General features: G+C 44.6%; 1 protein-coding gene across 3 annotated transcripts in view; it reads right to left on the minus strand.

Moving 5' to 3' along the window:
* LDLRAD4 (low density lipoprotein receptor class A domain containing 4) overlaps positions 1 to 20,423 on the minus strand; it is a 262,875-nt gene that overhangs the window by 14,493 nt on the left and 227,959 nt on the right. The window contains exon 1 of one of the 3 annotated variants that reach the window (XM_090137340.1): positions 138 to 281. The exons of the other annotated variants lie outside the window; for them this stretch is intronic. The gene's annotated coding sequence lies outside the window, so the exon portion shown is untranslated. Of the gene's footprint in view, positions 1 to 137; positions 282 to 20,423 lie in introns of those variants that run through there. 3 annotated transcript variants of the gene reach the window in all.

A 20,423-nucleotide genomic window follows, 5' to 3' on the forward strand; every position in this document is an offset into this window, starting at 1 on the left:
GCCTCCGCGCCCGCCTCCTCCTCCGCCCCCGCCCCGCGGCGGCCCCGCGCCGCTCGCCTGGGGGAGCCCGCGGCCCTCAGGGCCTTGGGGGCCGCCCGTCCCCGGGTGGGGGTCACCCGGCGCTGAGCCGCCATTACCCTCGGCGAAGGCGGCTCACCGCCGACGCCCTCCTTTCCGGCCGTGGAATGAGAGGGGCCGCGGAAGCTCGGATGCTGAAGCGGTGCGCGATGATGCGACGCCGTGGGGAGAGACGCGGGGTTTACGATATTAGGGAGACGCATCCTGGTGTGATATTGCAAAACGAGAGCCGCCAAAAGAAATAATCCATAAAACCTCAAGCCATCTACACGCAGAAATTAAAAAAGGAAAAAAAAAAAAGAAAAAAAAAGAAAGAAAAAAAAAAGAAAGGAGGGGGAGGGGAATGAAAAATACCACAGATTTTGGTCTCGTTTCACATGTCGTTGGCATGACTCCCAGCCGCTGCCTCCCCTCAGCCCCTCCGCCTGCCTCGGCCCCAGCACAGAGCTGCCTCTGCTGGCGGATGCCGGGGCACAGCTTCACCTCTAAGCCATTACTTCTGCAGGCAGGAGGGTGCTCAGCTCCCGCTCGGTGCCCGGGATGGGCAGCAGGCCGCTGTGCAGCCCCATGCCCTCCCACAGCATGGCTGCCATGCTATGAACCCCAGGAACCGCTCTGGGCTGCATGGCGACAGTGCTGCTCCCCACAAGCCCCATGGCTGCAGACCCACAGACCAGCCTCAGGAAACCAAACCAACTTGGAGTCAAGGGGTGAAAGCCGAGAGAGGAAAAACCATCCCAAGTCAGTTGCCCGTCAGGTCAGCACAGCCATGCAGACAGACCTTCCCACATCCCCGCTGCATGGGGCTGGGCCGCTGGGTGCACCAATGGCTTTTGGCGCTGAACAAGTGTCAGGTATCCCACCAAGCTGCCCTGTCAGCACCAATGGGGACCTTGCTTCCTTCTCAGGTCCCCTGCCTGGTGGCGAAGGTCCCACCCCGACCCATCACCCATTGTGCTGGGGAAAGGGCTGGAACTCCCCAGGCGTACTGAGTCGCAGTGCTTCTCCGCAAACCACCCCAGTCTAGCACCTTAATGGGAAAGCCGAGGGCTGGTTAAACTGGGTAGGACTGAGGTGCAATATTTTAAGGCTAGCTGTAATGATCTGTCACCTGTCTCCTAGTGACCGTGGAAACAAACTAATTCTGCAACCCACAGGACCTGCTTTTTTATTTTACTCATACTAAAGATGGTAATCTCTGAAATGGAAGAAAACACAATCTCTGCTGAGCAAAACTGGGAAGACGCTGTTTTCTCAATATGACTATCCCTTTTACCCCTTTTTTTTCCCTCTGCTTCTCAACAGATAGGAATGACTATAACGTTCAAAGCTGCTGAAGAATAAGACCAAAAGCATTGCTTTGAAACTGGAAAATAAGGGGGTGTTTGCCCCTGCCCACAGTGTCCCATGTGGGCCACCTGCGGGGGAAGCTGGGTGGTGTGGGGCTCGGGCTCAGGGGAGCAGAAAGTGCTTTTCCCACTTGCAGTGAACACAGGTAACCGATGTGCCAGCACATACATACCTAGATACATTATGTGGTTTTGTTTAATGTGATTAGGTGCAAGGATCCAACCAGATGGGAACAGCGTGGAGATTAGCGACACAAGCCGAAACCAGCAAGTTTGGTGGAGGGATTTAATGCAGACGAGGACAGCATTTAAGGCCTCCAAATTAACTTGCTGTTAAAGCTGTTCTTTACTATGCATTAATAGGAAGGATTGTGAAATTGATTTCTCTCTTTTTTTTTTTTTTAATCACTGTGTGCAATCCTCAGTCGAAGAGCTGCCTCCAAATCTTTTTTCCCAGAAAAACACAGCAGTCCTTGATGTGTACAGTTAGCCACACAGCCCACACTGTCCGTGTAGCCACACCATGCAGTGGCTTGTTTTTGTGTGCTGGACGGAGGGTTCAGTCTGGGACACAGAATTATAGCGTGCTGTTTGAAAAGTAATCACATTTCAGCCCTGACTATCCTTGCTCTGTTTATCCTGGTGAGTGACAAAATCTGCTCATGAATTATCCCCACTGCAGGTTTATGTGTCCTCACACACAGCCTCGACTCAGGTAATTTACAGCCGTCTCCTCCAGTGAGGTTAAATGCTGCCATGCTGATCGCACCCCAGCCCTACTTAGCCTGGAGACTGCACTGCTGGTGATTGGCTCCCATACCACTGCTGGAAAGCAGGGATGGAATTTCCTAGAACAAGGAACAGGAAGCTCTGGGCACGGGGGACAATGATCAGTACAGGCTGCTCAGACCATGGAAAAACATCCTAAAGGGACAAAGAAGGTGAGTTGCTGAAAACCAAATTTCCATACCAGTACCCATTACACTGAACGCCAGTGTACCGTGATTCCCACTTCTTCTAATCACTGACATTAAACTGTCAGGAAATCACAGAATCATACCAGTTCCAACCCCCTGCCTTGGGCAGGGCTGCCCCCCAGCAGCTCAGCTGCCCAGGGCCCCATCCAACCTGGCCTTGAGCGCCTCCGGGGATGGGGCACCACAGCTTCTCTGGGCAGCTGTGCCAGCACCTCTCTGCCCACTAAGTAAACAATTTCCCCCTAACATCTAACCTAATTTTCCCCTCTCTTAGTCTAAATTCATTCTTCCTTGTCCTATCAATATCAGACTACGTAAAAAAATCGATCCTCTTCCTGTTTATAAGGTCCCTTCAAGTACTGGAAGGCTGCAATGAGATCTCCCTGCAGCCTTCTCCAGGCTGAACAAGGCCAGCTCTCTCAGCCTGCCCTCATAGGAGATGTTCTCCAGCCCTCTGAGCACCTTGGTGACCTCCTCTGGACCCACTCCAACAGCTCCACATCCTTCTTGTGCTGGAGGCCATGCTGAGAACACCACAATCCCTTACATCCTTCATTTTGATGGTATTTCATAACTTTTACTTATTTTGGGTTCTAATCTAACCATAGGTTGTAAAAATGAGCCATTTAGGTAAGAGAAAACTTACTGGGAAGTTTTCAGGCAAGGAATTTCATGATTATTCAAAGTTATTCCAATTGCAGCTGCAATGGAGTACCTTACTGAGCTCCACACAGTCTCAGCGGATGTTTCCACACAATTTCCAGCAAGTACAGGAAAGAGTCATCCTCCATTACTTCATTTTTTTTAGCTCATTCAAACAGGAGCTAGAAGAGATGCACTAAGGATCACATTAAAAAAGCTGAGAGATCACACCATGCGTTATCCTACCATAGGAACAGATGAAAGTTAAAGTAGAGACAGAATTAGCATGGGTGCTAGAATGTATGCATATGCAAGAATCCACCTCCAGCACAAAACAGAAAGTCCTGTTGTAGAAATATAGGTTGCTAAATAAGCTATTAGCGGTATTTTACACACAAAAAGGAGTGTTCATTCTTCCACCCAGGCACGCTTTTCAGGGTTAGAATGTCTCCCGCCAGGTGGATTATTCAGTCCATAAATCCCAATTGCCAACAAACTCCCAGGCAGCCAGGAAAAGAAAACAATGGGGAACAGACTAACACAATATTTCAGTGCTTCCTAAGGTGTAAGAATAGACTTAAAAACCCAGACAGTGCAGAAACCATTATAAGAGCACAAGAAAACCCAGAGAGTTTGGATTTAAAAAAAACACCACCACCACTGCAACAAAACAACAAAAACCTAAGGGCAAAATTCAGAACTAACGCAAGAAGGGAAAACTGAACAAGGATTACAACAAGGTACAGAAAATACAAGCAGAATGTGATGAGCTGTATTTTATTTCTGACATTAATATAATCAGCTGGCTTAGAGATAGGAAACTCTGCCTCACTGATATTGCAGTCTAGTACCTGAAAGGATAAAGAGAGCAACATGCAAAATGTGGAATCAAAAGAAACCTGAGGGAGAGAAGCGATGTAACGCACCCTTTGAGGCCAGTGCTAGCAAAAAAAGAATGTTCTTTTTTTAAAACTGCAATGCCAATGTAAGCTAGCATTAGCATTTAAAAGTGAGTAAGGGAACAGAACCCCAAAATCACAGAATGGCTTGGGTTCAGAGGGACTTTAAAGATCATTTAGTTCCAACCTGCAAATACACTGATACTGAAAAATGGATCTAGAGTAAAATGAAGGAGTTTTCTTCTCATTCTTTTATCCTGTGGTTAACTCATTGTTTGTCTTGCAGCATTTACATACATGCTGTCTGGATGTATAATCATAAGGGAAATTAGCCCTGGATAACCCTATGCTGCAGCACGTTTACAGAAACTGCTATAGAGAAAACAACCCCAGGAATAAAATCGGGGGTGTTCAGACCATTGGAAATCAAGTGAGTCACGCACGATAGGTCTGAAGGATGAGAAAATCTCTTTAGGAGAACATGCCATTAAACATTACAATCAAGCATAAAATTGCTCTGCCACAGTATTTTGTTTTATTTGCATTGTTAAATTTCTTCTCCTAACAATAAAGGATAGTTTATAGCACTAATGATTTTTATAAAAAGAAGCTGTGTAAATGAATCCCAAATGGGGAGCTTCTTTCCTCAGAACTGTAGACTCAGTTTCCTTCCTTGATCGCAAATCAGTGACTCACAGATTTTGCCATCTGCCTCAGGATACAATGGCGCAGCTTCTAACGAGGTTTCATGATGGATTAAGGTCCTATGGTGCAAGAGAAGTGTAAAAACTTATGCAAATTAAAAAAGCACGCTGCATATCCACCAATTTCCGTGGTGCAATAACTATAGATGCTTTGCCATTAACAACTGTCATCACTGAAACCTGTATGACTGTTTCACTAAGTTCCTTCCTTCTGGCTTCTCCAGCCCTGCTTAAATGACTTAAATGTACATGGACACACATACATGTTTTTCCTTAGTAAGTCCATGTAATCAATCTGGATAAGGGGTCACAGTTTAAGAGTATTTAAACTGGTCTGCAAAACACATTCACCTTGCTTGCAGTGCACCCCGCCCCCCCCCCCCAAAAAAAAGATGGGGACTAAAACAGTGAGCATATGTGAAGATTTGTATTTGCTACTGCTTACAACCTATTTCATGATATAAAGGAATACTTTCTGTCCAACCCTCTGTTAGTCAGGCTCCTCATATCAGAAGAAGGGCATAAAACAGCACTTTGGGATACTCTTAGATCCCATCTTTCCAGTGTGTCTTTGACTTCTGAATCAAAATGGAGATATTTGTGAACTGCTTCGATTCCAGCAGCTGCAGCTTTAAAGAAGCCCCTCAGTTTACAGTACAATCTTGAGAACTGACAACACTGGGAGTAAGATCCAGATATAGTCAAGTCTTCCTAGGCCAGCAAGAGTGAGAACAACTGCAGATATGATGCATTCAGCTCATGGGGAAGCGCTGGGCAGTTCCTCATACTGCACCACTCTTCTGACTAATGCCCTGGGTGAGAGTGCAGATGTCACAGAATGTATGAGACAGGAGATGGAGAGAAAGCCCACAGAGAATCCCACAGCCTTGCGATGCTTTCTGCAGGATATCCATATCCGCTTGGCAGCAGCCAGGAAACATAGCTAGGATATTGGTGTGTGTTCGCTGCTCTTGGTTGTGTGTTTTAATGTGCCATCACAGGAATTTCTCAGCAATCAGCAGCATTTCCCAACAAAACATCTTAGAGAAAAGAGGGAATTAAGAGAGCAAGCTCAATGCTCAATGGGAATTGCATCTCTCACCGCTGCTTGTGAAAAGTACACCTTTGGGTAAACACCCAGCGAAATGACAACCGTGCTGCCGAAGCTATTTTTACCAACGCAGAATATGTTATCTTTTCATTTTGTATAAAGGCAATAAAAATTCATAAGATTCATGCTCTGCATTTAAGGAGAAAAGCTTGGTAATACAGCACTCAGACCACATGGTTTCTAACAGTACTGTGAATGGTCTGCATTCTTCAGCCTTTTGACATGTTCACAGAGATGGTGTTTACACTGACTCGTTCATAGTACATCACAGCCCATCATAGCACATTTTAATGATTCAGTTCATCTCTGACAAAAGGAAACATCTGCCATAATTTCTTCTTTCGTGAACTTTATCACGATTAAAAATCTGACGTTTCACCAGCCTGCGTGCCAACCGAGAAGCACGCCAAGCTCGGCACTTCCCGATACATACAAATGCATGCAACGTGAACAGCTAGTCCCAACAGCACCACGCCGTCACTAGCTTGTCAGTTCCCACCACAAAAAAGAAAAAAGATCACAGTTTGTGGGCAATAATTTCATAATCTTGATCTGGTTTCCATATGACAGAGTGCAAGAGAGAGAAAGCAAAAAAAAAAAAGAGAGAGAGAGAGAGAGAGAGAGAGAATGCTTCACAACTCGGTGTGATGACAACATCGTATTTCGATGTCTTGCCCTACTGCAGGCAGAAGGATGTTAAAGCAGCATGTCAAAACTGGTGTAGGTAGCATCTAAAACCTGATTTCCTAACAACACTTGATGGACAGCATGCTAGCAACCTGATACAAAACAGGAATCCAATCTCCTTTATGCAAAATGCAACCAGGCCCACCCAAGGCATCAGAGTATTCTTGCTTCCAGCAGAACCAGTGGCACCTCACACCTGGCTGCCTATGCCAGTCCCCTCTGGTCGCACTGCAGCACAGCACCACGTGAAGCTGGGACTGCTTGGCCACTTCTGAAGGTGGAAGCTCCAAAATCACAAAGGTGCATTTTCAAAATCTGTCCGGCAGCGAAGGGACAGGTGCCCTTTTCCAATGAAAAAATGGCAGGCCCCAAACAGCTGTAATAGCATGTTTCCAAGTGCAACAGCAAAAAACAAACAAACAAACAAAATTTGCTTGAAATCTCATCAGACACACTGGAACTGACAGCTAATGCGTCTCACAGTTGGTTGGCTGGTATTTTTGGATGGGAGGCTGCATTTCAAACGACTTCATCGCATGTTCCCACTTGGTACAACTGTACATCTGACACTGTTGTGACTCACCAGCAGCGTTTCGGTGTAGTCCACTCATGGGATTCCATTACAACCCGCTTAGGCAGGACAAAACTTTCTGCATGCATTTCCTTGTTGAAGTTTTGACAGTAAATATTTGTTTGCATGGTTGCAAAAATGCAGTGTATATGGATGTGCACACATGGAGTGGGAAAGGGTTATAAAGCACATTCACCAGTGCTCACTTTTATCAACCCTTGGCCCCAGTTTGGGTAGCAAAACTACTGATGCTTCACAGACTTGCTAAGGTGATCATTTTTAGTTAAAACCCACATGGCCTCCATGCGCGATACCCTGTTACCAAGACACACTTGACTCATTTGTGAGTTCACTGAACAGCCCTGATGGCTCGCCTACCAACAAGGGAATGAGGGGCAGGTTTGCGTGCCAGGAGGCAGGCTATTCTTACAGCACTTCGGATGTGCTGTCACAACAGCAAATCCCAGTTACACATCTACCAAAAGTGCTAAGGGGATTTTTCCAGGATTTCATGGCACCCAGCATCCTTACCTGCCTAACAGCTCTGAGTGGGCTTCTGGCCACTCAGAAGTTCCCAACAAGCAGCTGGTGAGACTGTGCGGTGGTGTGCATGCGATGCAGCATCTAGGACGTGTCTGGTACCTGAGGTGTGTGCTGGCCATCTGCCCACAGCAACTCAGCCTCCCTGAATGGCTACTTTTACAGGTCACATGTATTACTGTATAAGTAACTGCTGTTTCTCACTCTGGTGGTTACCTGCTCCCAGGTCAGCAGCTCAGCATGAGGAGCTGTACCAGTGTGGCAGGCTGTGTCCCACGGGGTGCTAAGCCCCCATCAGCTGGAGGAGAGCGACTTCTCACCCAGAATTTCACCTATCTGTGAACCTGTTTTGAAAGCAGACCTGGAGATAAAATAATTAAAACAAATTGAAGTGTGTCTGCTAAGCTTGATCAGAAGAGCAAAGTACAAGAATTCAGCAGAATGACATCAACATCCTCTTCCAATGCTGAACATATCACTGCATACTCAAGAGAAACCATGTCCTAAAGACATCAGTACTGCCCAGCAGTCAATTCTCCTGGTGATGTCATCTCAACCCAATGTGGCACAAACTTTGAATTATCCACATCACAACTCTACACCATACAGCAAGAGTTTCCTCAGGAATGTGCTCCCCTTGCTGCCACTGGAACATGACAAGGGTCTCATGAGAACCACAGAGCTCCGCCAATGGCAGCAAGGTGGAGAGACATGGCCATCCAGTGCTGAGCAAGGACAGCAAGGCTGGGTTGCTGCTGCTGCCTCAACAGCCGTACTTCCTGACTTGGAAGCTGTGTGTCATTGTATTTGCACAGTTTTGCTAAATTAATTAGAAAAGACACACCCATTGCAGCACTCATCCTGTTTTTTTAGCCACATCAAATACCTTCACCTTGCCGTCGACACATCTAGTTTCTGTTTTACACACAGAAGAAGGTAAGAAGGGGATTGCTCAAGCCACGATTGTGCATACGAGGAGCATGAATCTGTCATTCAGCCCAAACTGGCTCCCAGCCTAAGTCGATCTGTTTTGGGGCAGGCTGCTTAGACATTCTGAAATTAAAAGGACTGGGGAACTTTTCCTTTGTGTCCTCTCAGATTTGTTGCTCTCAAATCCCAGACTAGGACATTTTGTTCATTCTAAGTGTCTTCCTCAAAGCCAGCTTCAACCTGAATGCCTCTAAAAATATTCAAGAAGGTGTTGTTTTTTTTTTTTCATTTTGCTTTGTTTTTTTTACTTTTAGAGTCAAGAGTTGTCATTCTGAGTGTTAAATCTCAGAACTTTGAAGGTCTGTTTTTTTGCTTAAAAAAAAAGTTGTTCTTTATTTTTTTTAGCAGCGTGAATTTCCACTGCATAAAGAACTATGAGTCCCAGTTTCCAAAATGTTCACATTTTATCTTTTTTTTGTTATATTTCTTCAGTTAATACTTTACAACTCTGCCTGTGAGTGAAGTAGCTTTTGTACTCTGTTGCCTACACATTTTGCCATTTCTAACACAACAGTGCTGTAACCCATTTGTTTTCTCAGTGCATCTTTCAGCATTGCTTGTACTTCACAGTGCAGATGTCTAATGCAGATCAAGGCAGGCAACGCAGTATATTCTGTTCCAAAAGATATCCCCACCTCCTCATTTGTTTTGCAACATGGTTATCAAAGCATTAAATAAATAATGCTTTAGTTAGCATATATCCATTGTTTTACATATTTAGAACAGTTTAGAGATGTTACTTAATTTCTTCACGTGCTCCTCCTGTGAAGTAGATTTTATATGGAAGGAAACTGAACTGCAGCTACAAAGCAAGTCAACAGCTAAACAAAATGATCCAACCAACGGTCCTTACTCAGTTTCCAAGGCCGGAATTAATCCCATTTGTAAGGAAGAAACCAAATAAAAAATTGCAAACCACCTTCTGCAAATGAACAAAATGCAGGCTAAACTTTGATCACCACTTTTTCTCCCTGAGCCTCTAGCCCTGATCCAAAGCCCGAGTTGTCTCCATCTGTGCTCGCACACCCAACACCCGTACGGCTCACTGGTCAATGCAATTTTCAAAGTTTCCCATCTTGAACAATTTATTTTCAGGAACAAAGCCTGGAAAAGGTCCAAAAACCCAGTGTGTGTTGGCAGCGGCTCAGGATGCTGTCTAGGTGCGTCTGGCTTGCTCAACTAACAACTCTTTCCACTTCCTCCATTCAGAGCACATTTGTATTTTGCTGTACTGCAGCAAGCCAGGCATTAAGTTCCATTCCTTCATTTCTAAAAAGGCTACCAGTTTCTCCCACCAGATCCCCAGCTTTATGGGCTGTCAGACATTCTGTTTTTTAGCTGGTGACTGAGAATCTGATAGCAAACGTACAGTTCAGGATTTACGACTGGGAAAACAATTTCCCAAAATATCTGCATGAATGTAATGCAGAACTACACCACACTATAGTGGTGAGTATTCCTGCTCAAAATGGAAGTGCTAAACTTCAAGCACGGCTCCATGCCTGAGGCGATCCAAGAAACTTCTGCGATGAGTAGCAGGGCTCACTCAGCACTCTGCAGGCAGCAGCCATCTCCCTCCCTCTCCTCCTCCTCCAGGTAGCACCCACAATATGAAATTGTTTTTCAGCTGTTTTTAAAGCAAATTCCACTCTATGCTGCTGTCATCAGGATACTGTTTCTCAGCTGCTGCCCTCCAGTTGTTAAATCCTGAAATGGTCCCTCTGAAGATTATTACACTGATTTTTCATGTGCAGTAACATGGAGAGAAATAAACATTAATATTAACCTAACAGTATTGTTCAAATAGTAAGAAATGCCCCCTTCCCCCTCCCTCTGCTCCTTAAAGCTGCAAGAATTAAATCCATAAAGGCATTTACAGAGAATGTCTTATTTAGGGAACAAAACAAAAGTGACTGACAGAGTTATTTGTCATTGCTGGTAAATAAATTTGTGCAGCTTACAATGTTTACCCTGGAGTACCAGCGGAAGATCCATTCGTGATGCATTAGAAATGAGCTTCAATGACAAACTTCAGCCCTCCGCTCTGGCACAGCTGATGTATTGACTAGACAGGTAGATATTAGGTACTCTGACTGTCTGGATGCTATGGAAATCATGCTGCACACATCTGACCATTGTCAATGGCAGAAGACAAGAACCGACCTCATTCTTATTCTAGCCAGGAAAAAGGCCTCGTCTGCATTAGCCTTTTTACTGAAAGGCTGCCATATTTGTCAGTTCAGACGCATGTAAGATAAGCTTCTTCCCCGTTATCTAATATTTCACCAGGCAGTGGAAACGAAGGATAAGCAGAACCCAATAGTCTATGTGGGCAGGAGATCTTGAATGCTGTCAAGCTCAGCACAAGGCTTGGATGCCCGAGACAAGGGGGAAGTTTACAGCAGAAGCTAATCACTTCATTTGGAAGAAAAAAAACCTCACAGGGATTTGGAGAAACTGTTATGACTTATCCTGACTATGCAGCAAGCCAGACGACAAGTGTAAAACCCTTAGTGCAGCATTACACTCCGTGGCACTCCCTCCTTCTAATATAGGTACCACTCAGCTGGAATTGCAGCCTGGTCAGAAGGGATTAATGGGGGGAGCTGCAAAACCTCTGCCTTCCCAGAGTGGCTGCAAGAGACAGAAGGACAGACAGAGAGGAATGAAACAAAAACCTGAATTCTACCTTCTCAGCATGCTGTGGCACAGCAGCTCACAGGAAGGTCCAAAGCATGGTGGTTCAGGCTTACCTGATGCTCCCCCCCTGCCACTGTGTGGGCTTTTACACTGCTCCATAGAATCCCCGATAGATAGGTGCTGAGGGAGCCAGGTAAGATGAAGACAGCCCACTGCCAAGCTCACAGAGTAAGCACACTTTAATGGCATGTCTGCTTAATACACCATCCAAAGCAGCGGTGGCTGTACAGTGGCACTACTTGATTTCAGTGCTCTCACACGAGAATCGAACTGCATTTACATAGGATTGCAAACCCACCACAAGCTTCTAATGCTGGGACACCCAAAACAACCCTAACGGGGTAAATTTGGTAGTATAAATGGACTGCCAGCATAATATCTCCCCCTAACACCTCACCTGCCCACCCCTAACAGCTCCATCCCTTCCTACAGCCCTGCTGCACCACCTGACCATCCCTGTCCCATGACGGAGTGACACACAGGCAGTCACGAGAAGTCCATTCCCAGGCCTCGGTGCCTACCATGCCCGCTGAGGAGGGCAGCTGAGAGCATGTGAAACAAAGCCTGGCCTGTGGCTAATTTTAGGCCTGGCAGCCTCAAGGACATAGTAGGCTGTCTATCTCTGGCTTTCCCACCTCCTTGTTCTTCAAAGTCATCCCCTGAAAAGGTCATCTCTCCCTGTAGTGCTGTTTCCTTCCTCACATGAATGAGTTAAAACTTGGTGACAGCGTACACATGGTGCTTGACCTGACCTCGGCATGAAGCCACCTTCCCAGAGCCTTCCCAGCCGGCTGGCACAGAGAGGACATGGGGCTGCAGCCCCTCCTGCCTCGCCTCACCATAGCTGCTGCATGGAGTACTCAGGCACACACAGAGGGGAATTGCTCTGCCTTTTTCACATGAACCTTGCAGTATTTGTTTGTCTGTTTGTTTTTAATCATGTGGGGAATTAGGAACTAGCAGAAACCTCTTGATTTAAAATGATCTACTTCATGTTGCTAGGAAAGAAAAGGGAAGTGGAAGTGGCCAGGAACTGGTGCCATGTGCAGTCTGCTGGCTGGCCTCAGCATCACAGAATACCCTGAGCTGGAGGAGATCCACAGGGATCATTGAGTCCAACTTCCAGCCCCATACAGACCACCCAACATTCAAACCTTGTGTCTGAGAGCGGAGTCCAACTGCTCCTTGAACTCCAGCACTCGGGGCCGTGCCCACTGCCCCATGCAGCCCATTCCATGCCCACTGCCCTGTGGTGCAGCAGCTGTCCCTAACCCCCAGCTGCCCTCCCCTGACACAGCTCCATGCCGTTCCCTCGGGCCCCGTCGCTGTCACACAGAGCAGAGCTCAGAGCTGCCCCTCCGCTCCCTGTGAGGAGCTGCAGCCGCCATCAGGCCTCCCCTCTGCTCCTCTGCTCTGTGCTGAGTGAACCCAAGGACCTCAGTTGTTCCTCAAACAATCTGGCCTCTCGACTAGGGTCCAGCTCCATTTCTCCTTAAAAAGCAGCCAAACCTCTGTCACGTGGACGTTGGACTCCCCACACAGGAGTGATGTGCTGTATGCAAACTGCCCTGAGCTATAGGGCACAATGTCCCACTGACCTGGGCAAGCTGCTCACCCATGGGCACCTCAGCTGGAGGCAGTCCCAGCACCCAGGCACAGGCCACCCCCAAATCACAGCTGTGAAGGAGGAATACAGGGCAGCCATTGCCATGCTCTCCACCCAGAACACGTAGCAGAGCAGTGCCTGTGTTAAGGGAGTGTCAGTGCCAGAAAGCAAAATGCAAAAAGGAAAGGAAGGCTACAGTAGCTTTTCAAAATGATATAGTTTCAGTCTTCACTTCCTAAAATGCAGCAGTGTTTTACCTAAACACTTGGAAAAAAATATAATAACCTGATGGTCTCCCTTTACTCCTTACAGTCTTCCATCTCTGTCAGTATTTCCACACAAACCCATAGAGAACGTATATGGCTCTCCATTGCAATGCCAGTGCTGGATCCCAGCCGCAGGGCTGTGACAGCCTCATGTGCAACTGAGGCAGGATGTAATGGAAATAGGAGTTTCTGGAGAAAAGCTCATTTCACGTAGCCGTACTCCATACCTCTTCCTTTTGCTTCATGTTCCAGCTAGCATTCAAAAGCTTGCACAGAAATAAATAATCTCTTTTTCTCTTTAATATTATTTTTAATATTCTTTTTTCATTTTTCTAAACCTTGATTAGACAGACATGTCTACTTTAAAAGCAGTCTCTAGCAAGTCCATTCTCTAATGAAACAACTAGGGCAGAATGGCTCACTGTTAATGTTGCATTTAGTCATTAAAAATGTGCATTTGTGATTCTAAAAGCTGCTAGAGGCAAAACACAACAGAGAGATACGTACTCAAATTTGCATTTAGTTTCCAGCCTGGTAGATTCAGTGAAACTAAAATTAACATTTCCACCTTTTATATGCATTTATGGACAAATATACATTGAATAATAACCACCACTCATCTGAATCATCTTTCAGTGGAGAACTAAATGCCTTTTCAAAACCCTAAATAATTTAGCATCATGATAGTGTGAAGTGTGTAAAGATACTTTTATATACTACTGCATTAGCTCTGGGCACCTTAAAGCAACAGAACACGATGGCTTTGGCAGGGAATACACACAACCCATTGCTATAGGAACAAAAATACTTGAACTGGGCTGGAAACCATCCCTAAATAACAGTAAGATATAACCCAAATCATCATAACAACAAATAATACAGACTATACAGTGGGATCATTAATTATGAAGAACTACAAAGACCTCAGTTTCAGATTTCATCCATGCTTGTTAAAAGACATAATGGTAAAATTAATTCATTCTTATTATTTGTGTTACGGAAGCACAAAGCTCCTAGTCCAGAATCATAGCTCCAGTGACCTGGGCAACATGTAATTAAAAAAAGACAGTCTTTACATGTACAATCTGAAGGTCTGGAACTACAACAAAAAAGATGAATTTCTTATGAAATGAGAGGAACAGAATGCTCACATCCACTGCATAGAATTCTGGGTACTCTCAGCTCCTCAGCTGCCTAGCTGATAAAAACCCAGACAAACCCTGAAGGAAGCCTTTTTACCATTTTGACAGCAAATATTATTTCCCATGTATCAGGTACCATCTAGTGAATCACCAAGACAGCTTGCTCTTGTAGGACAAACTCCCACCAGGCCACAGGCAGTAAACATGCAGCCAGACTAAAGGGGCTAACAGGAGAAATGAGCATCCAGTACATTTTCTGCATTGCAGATGCTTTGGGCTCTCTTCTTCTGAGCAGTGAAAGAAAGAAGGAAAACAAGGCCCAGATAGTACCACAAATAAAGCTGTTTCCTATTATGAATTAAAGGCTTAAAAAAACAGAAATGACATCTGAAAAGTTTAACTTAACTAAAAAAAAAAAAGAACAAGATGGACACACAGTGTAGTTGCAGCACAGAATAGCATAACACACACAGTCGTCTTCACTACCAACAGCTGGAAAACAATGAAGCTGCTAAAATTTTGTTCCATCCCCCAAACTCTGCTTTCCTTTCAGGCTATGATGACCAGGAGCAGAAAACTACACCTTGTTTTCCAATACCGGTTTGAAAATTTCACAGCTCAAATTCACATAACTTCTGGCAGAAATTTTTTTTCACAGCTCCTTGGAGCAGGGAACCTTTAATAATTTGCTCTTGCAGTGCCAAGCCAAGTGCCAAAAAAGAAGGGAAAAAAAAAAAGAGAAAAAAGCCACAGTGGCAGCAGAAAATAATCAAAGACAAACTAAGGTCCAATCTAAAAAAATACCAAAACAAAAAGAAGTTAAAGTGAGGGACTGCAGATCAGCGAATAGGTGAGATGAAGCATGCACCCAAACAGGTGCTTGGATGCAGTGACCTAACGGGCTGCTCTGGCTCTAACAGCTCAGGAGCTTCCGGCACTACCGCCCTACCTGCAGCATCCCTGCATTGGAAAAAAAAGCCTTTATATAGAACTCATTTGTTAAGAAGTGGCTCTTCAGGCTATTGTAAGACAATAATTTACAAGGCAAGATTCACTCTGTGCTTTGTTGCTGAGGAGAGCAGAAACAAACTTATTGTTCCTCTCCTACAGTGGTTTAAAAGAAGAGCGCAATTTCAAGGGCAGATCAAAGCTAGACTAATTATTTCCTTTCTGCATATCCTATAACTAAGTGTAACACGTCACTAGGGAAGGGTGAAACAAAAGATGAATGTATTTGCACACACTAACAACAAACACTAAGAAACAAGGACATTATTTATGTAATAAAAGGATGCATAAGGGAAAACATCAAAGCCTATATTAAATATACAAACCCACAAATATATCACCAATGGTGCCTAAATAACTAAGGAAATAAAGTGGCTCTTCTCTTTCTCCATATTTACTTCAAATTACCCGTAACTGCTGAGGCAGTTAAATCCTTCAAGTGCATTACTGATCGTAAGAGTTTGGCAGTTCTAGTATTGCCCACTTGAAATTAATCCTGAGACCAAACAAATCCAGCGTTTTCGTTGTTTTCTGCTGTTTGGAAACATTTGAGTTCACTACGGCCTACACATAAAGATTTAGACTGCAGTCAGGAAGGCTAGAAACATGCTTTGTTGTGATTTTTTAATGAAACTTGACATTTTTTTTAATACAGCTCCAGGAATCAGGGCTTTAAAGCACTCCAGCTACCACAAGAACTGAAGAGTGGTCAAGAATATAATTTGCCCCTAGAAACTTGCAAAAGCAAATAGCTATTGTTCTGCATCAATTCCCCTCTACAGGAGGAAATCTCAACATGAATATTCTCCTTGTTCTTTTGTCCTTTTCCCAAGTTACTTCATCTGTTAGTTAAGAAATTGCAAAGATCTGAGGGAAAAAACAGCATGTGAGTCTGATGTTTTGTCCATGATTCACCAATGATCTCCATGGCATATTCCCAGCACTCCATCCTCAACTACTGCTTTAGGGAACCTCCAGCACGCGCAGTGACTCCAGCACTTAGGGACACTTAGAGATAGCACACAATACACAATGGCATCTGCGAAGGCCAGGCAATTGCTGTATTTCTGTTAAGATCTCTCTAGGATTCAAAGGACAGTTATTATCATATAAGCAGAATTGCATTTTCTTTCTTCCCCAGGAAGACATGTTCTTGGATGATGGACTTTTCTTTTACCCTCAAAGAACAAAAGAGGCTCCCTGGAACAGGCTTTCCCAGGGCAGAAAACCAGGAATGTTCAGAGAAAGCCTTCTTGGCCAGAACAGAGTAAGGAGGTGACACAGGGAAGATGCACAATGGGGATGGAGGGATGGCTGCAACTGCAAGGAGCGCACAGCCACCACCACCAGCTGGGTCTCCAGAAGTGGCAAATTGTGCAGTCCTGCAGGAGTAATACTTAGTGTATTTACTGCTCTTTTTGTTCACTCTCAAAGCCTTAGGAAACGCTGTCACCTGGCTTCCATCCAGGGAAGGCTGCACATACCAGGCTGAGTGTATGGAGAGGAGTACAGCCTGGCACGCACAAGTCTGAATGGCACACCTCAGTTTCTACAGTAAATCTCAGAGCAAACCCAAACTCCTTCTCCATTTCTACACACAAATAAAAGGCCTTTTATTTGCTTGACAGTGCCTTTTTTTTCTTTGCAATGAGCGCCCTTTTACTGTTCCTTGACAAAGAGTACAGATACAGGCATTTCTCACCCACACAGTACTCAAATGACTTTCAAACCTTTGTGTTAGCTTGTCATTTTTTGCAGCTTTCACACCCCTATTGAAACAAAGCTTAGACAAACCCTGAAAACTAAGGATCTCTCCAGACATGTCTAGACTCTCAGTTCAACAAGGCACAGTATTTTTGAACTCTCTAACCTTTATGGGAGGTGACCAAAGCCAGCTCAGACAGACTAAACTGACACACCGCCAGCTAATACCCTGAACACCTTAAAATGCAAATAGCTCTAATCTTATTAAAAATGGTGCAATTCACCCTACTGCAACAGCAGGAGGGGGAAGGGAAGCAAAACAGTAGCACAGCCTACCATTCTCATCAGACAAACAAAGCTGTAATATTTATGAATTATTTCCATTTACAGTTAAAGAAGTCTGAGAACTAGGAATTATTATTTTCTTTTAATCCATACTGAGCCCGGTAAAAGACTGTATCCAGGCTTAGCGTGGGAGGTGAAGAACTGCCACCATCTCCCAAAGACATGACTAATAGGAGATTTGGTAAGGCAGAAAGACAATGCCAAGTCTTTTCTCATACAGTGCAAGTTGGATGAAAGCAAGCATGTAGGAAGGTAGCTAGATCATGCCAGTGTAGGCTTATGCTGTACCTTCATTATAAAGCAGGAACCTCAGTAACTTGGTGGAGCAAACCACATAGAAGAAACACAACAAATCACTCCTTGTGAGCCACAGCTTTCATGTTATCCTATCTCCTACCTCAGATATGGAATAGAAAGAAACTCACTCCAACGCAATGCAGGAGCTGGGCAGTTACACGTTAGCATGCAGAGAGACCTATGCCATGGATGCAGCGAGCCTCACAAACCACAGGACTGAAATTACCTAAAACCTTCCCATTTACAACCAGGTAAAGAACAGCCTCAATTTCCACTCCTACAGGGTTAACATTGCAAACATGAGGTAAATGAGGACTAGTGAAAACTTCATTTTAATGGGGCCGTGCTTATCCAGTAGTGGAGAGAGAATGCTACAGTGGATTTCCACATTCCCTGCCAGCAAAGCATTTCCAGCTCCCTTCCAAAGACTCCAGAGCACTGAGCCCAGCCCTGGGTGAAAATGCTTCAAAGTGATGCTGCACGACTCCAAGTCTGAGATTACTCACATTTCTGGATATCCAATTCCCTCCTTCTCCACTCCTTCACTTTCTTCTCCAGCACAAATGTATTAGCAGCCAAAGCTATCAAAGGGACAGGGATAACAATGCAGTACCAATGGAAGAGATATACTACTGTAAGACAAAAGACTTCCAGCCATGCTAATGAGCGAAAGCATATAGGAGAAAGAACTTCCAGAGCTTTGGATGCATTTTACTGTGGTAATTTGCAACTGGTGTAGAGCAGCGTGTACATACAGGAGTGTGACAACTTGACAGAACACAAGCAGCAAGCTGCTTCTCTTTTCTTAAGGCTTCCCTCAGCAGGGTTGCTTTGAGGAGGTGCAAGCAATTCACCAGTGGAGGCAAAAGGAGGAGACTGATTTGTAGAACTTCAGTAGAACTTCTTCATTTCCAGCTTTGCAAAGACTGCAGCCTCAAGGCATGCATCCTACCACAAGAAAGCCCTGTCTAAAATAAAAACTGATCACACTATAAGCACTAGGACATAATGAAACATATAGTTGCCTTCAGATCATGGATTTTTGTTAAATTGGGGTAAATCTTTTTCTAAGTGAGGTCTCAAAGTAAAGCAAAGAAAACATACTTCCTGGAGCAAAAGGAATAAAACACATTACAGCCTACAAGTGCTATTCCAAACAGATGCACAAAGACACATGATTCTGTCCATCTTGGATCATATGAGCATAAAGATTTACTATACATCTATTAGCTTTCCCATGCCATTAAAAAAGAATATTAACTGATGTTCTGTACTTAAAATTCAGGTTTTAGTCAAATCGCAAAAGAAAGAACAGTCCCTATAAGTGGTCTGAGTTTTGCTACTACTCCCATGGATCTGAGAGGAGAGATTTGGTAACAGTCTTCCAGTCATCAGAAAAAAGGCCAGCAAGAACATCAGCAACTAAGGAAAACTTGTAGGGAATGGGCAGGAGGATCTGGAAAAAACCTCCAGGATAACAGTGGAAAACACAGCTGTCTGCCTGAGGCACATTAGCTAGAAAGAAGCTCACTGCAGTAGCTGCTGATCTTCTAAGGAGTTTCAAAACCATCAGGCAGCACAACTGGCTTTCCCTCTAGCAAGTTATGCTAGATCATAAAACAGATCAATTATATTAAGAAAAAAAATGAAATTCTGTCAGTGTGAGACACTGAGCAATACCTGTGCCATGGTGTGTTTTTCCAGCTTACACAAAGGTCCAGCGACAGATAACCTTGGGTGGTTACTGCTAAGTCAGTGCTATCAATTCCAGATTTTCATAGTTTCCAAACTATGCTGAGTTCCTCAGTGTCTTTGAAGTCCTGTCACCAATTCAGATTGCATCGCAGAATTTTCTCCTGCAGGATCAGAGTGTTCACATGGAGCAGAGTGAGGCTTTATACTGAGTTTAGTCTCAGAATGAGTTGGCAGATAAAATGGGAAATCTAAGTGCATGGTGGAGCATGAGGACAGAAAAGTAGGAATATCAAGGTTTTCTTAACAGCCCTGCAAACTTTACAGAACCTAAACCTAGCTCAAGTGGCAACACTGCTGGAATAGAATAGTGTAAAAGAAGAGGCAGGAGGGATTCTAGTTTACAAGACCCACCTTGCTAGAAAGACTTGGGTCAGTTATTCCAAGCCAATAACCTAAGACCCCAGAACAGAGCTTCACCCAAGGAAAGAATTTTGTTCACGTCTTTTGCTTGTCTTCTTTGGCTCCATTCCCAGTAAAGCACTGCTGACTGTCTCACTCCCATCGTCTGGCAACTAGAGACAGGAAATTGGAGAGGCACCACAGCACTGGGAACATAAAAGTTGCCAGCACAGTGACAAAAAGGCAGGAGATGCCTCCTTTGCAACTCCCCTTTATCCACTCAGTAAATCCATGTGGATGATCAGCTCTATGCCACAAAGAAGGAAAAGATCCTAAAAATTCTTCTGAACACTGAAAGGGGAATCGGGAAATGTTGCACTGTTTTCCTTCACACTGCTAGCTCACTGAGGTCAGCGGGTGCAAGGAAGGTACAGTATAAGGACCACAGCTGCTCTGCATGCCATGCACCACTGCACCTCCAAGCTGCAGGGTCAGAAAAAACAAAACTGTATCAACACTTTGGGTTTAACAGTGCTGATACTGTTCACTCTGCATTTCTGACATGTGCCAGTGATGGTGTGGGGCAGAAGAAAGTGCAGTGAGCACTAAATGAAACAGAGGAGAGCCCTTGGCATTCAGCATGTGTCAGTTGTCTGAATTTTCTCAGATCACCTCAGCAGCACTTACGATACTATATAAGTCATTTTTACTTG

This window comes from Phasianus colchicus, chromosome 3 (assembly GCF_987193195.1).
Source record: "Phasianus colchicus chromosome 3, bPhaCol1.hap1.1, whole genome shotgun sequence".
Taxonomy (NCBI): Eukaryota; Metazoa; Chordata; class Aves; order Galliformes; family Phasianidae; genus Phasianus; species Phasianus colchicus.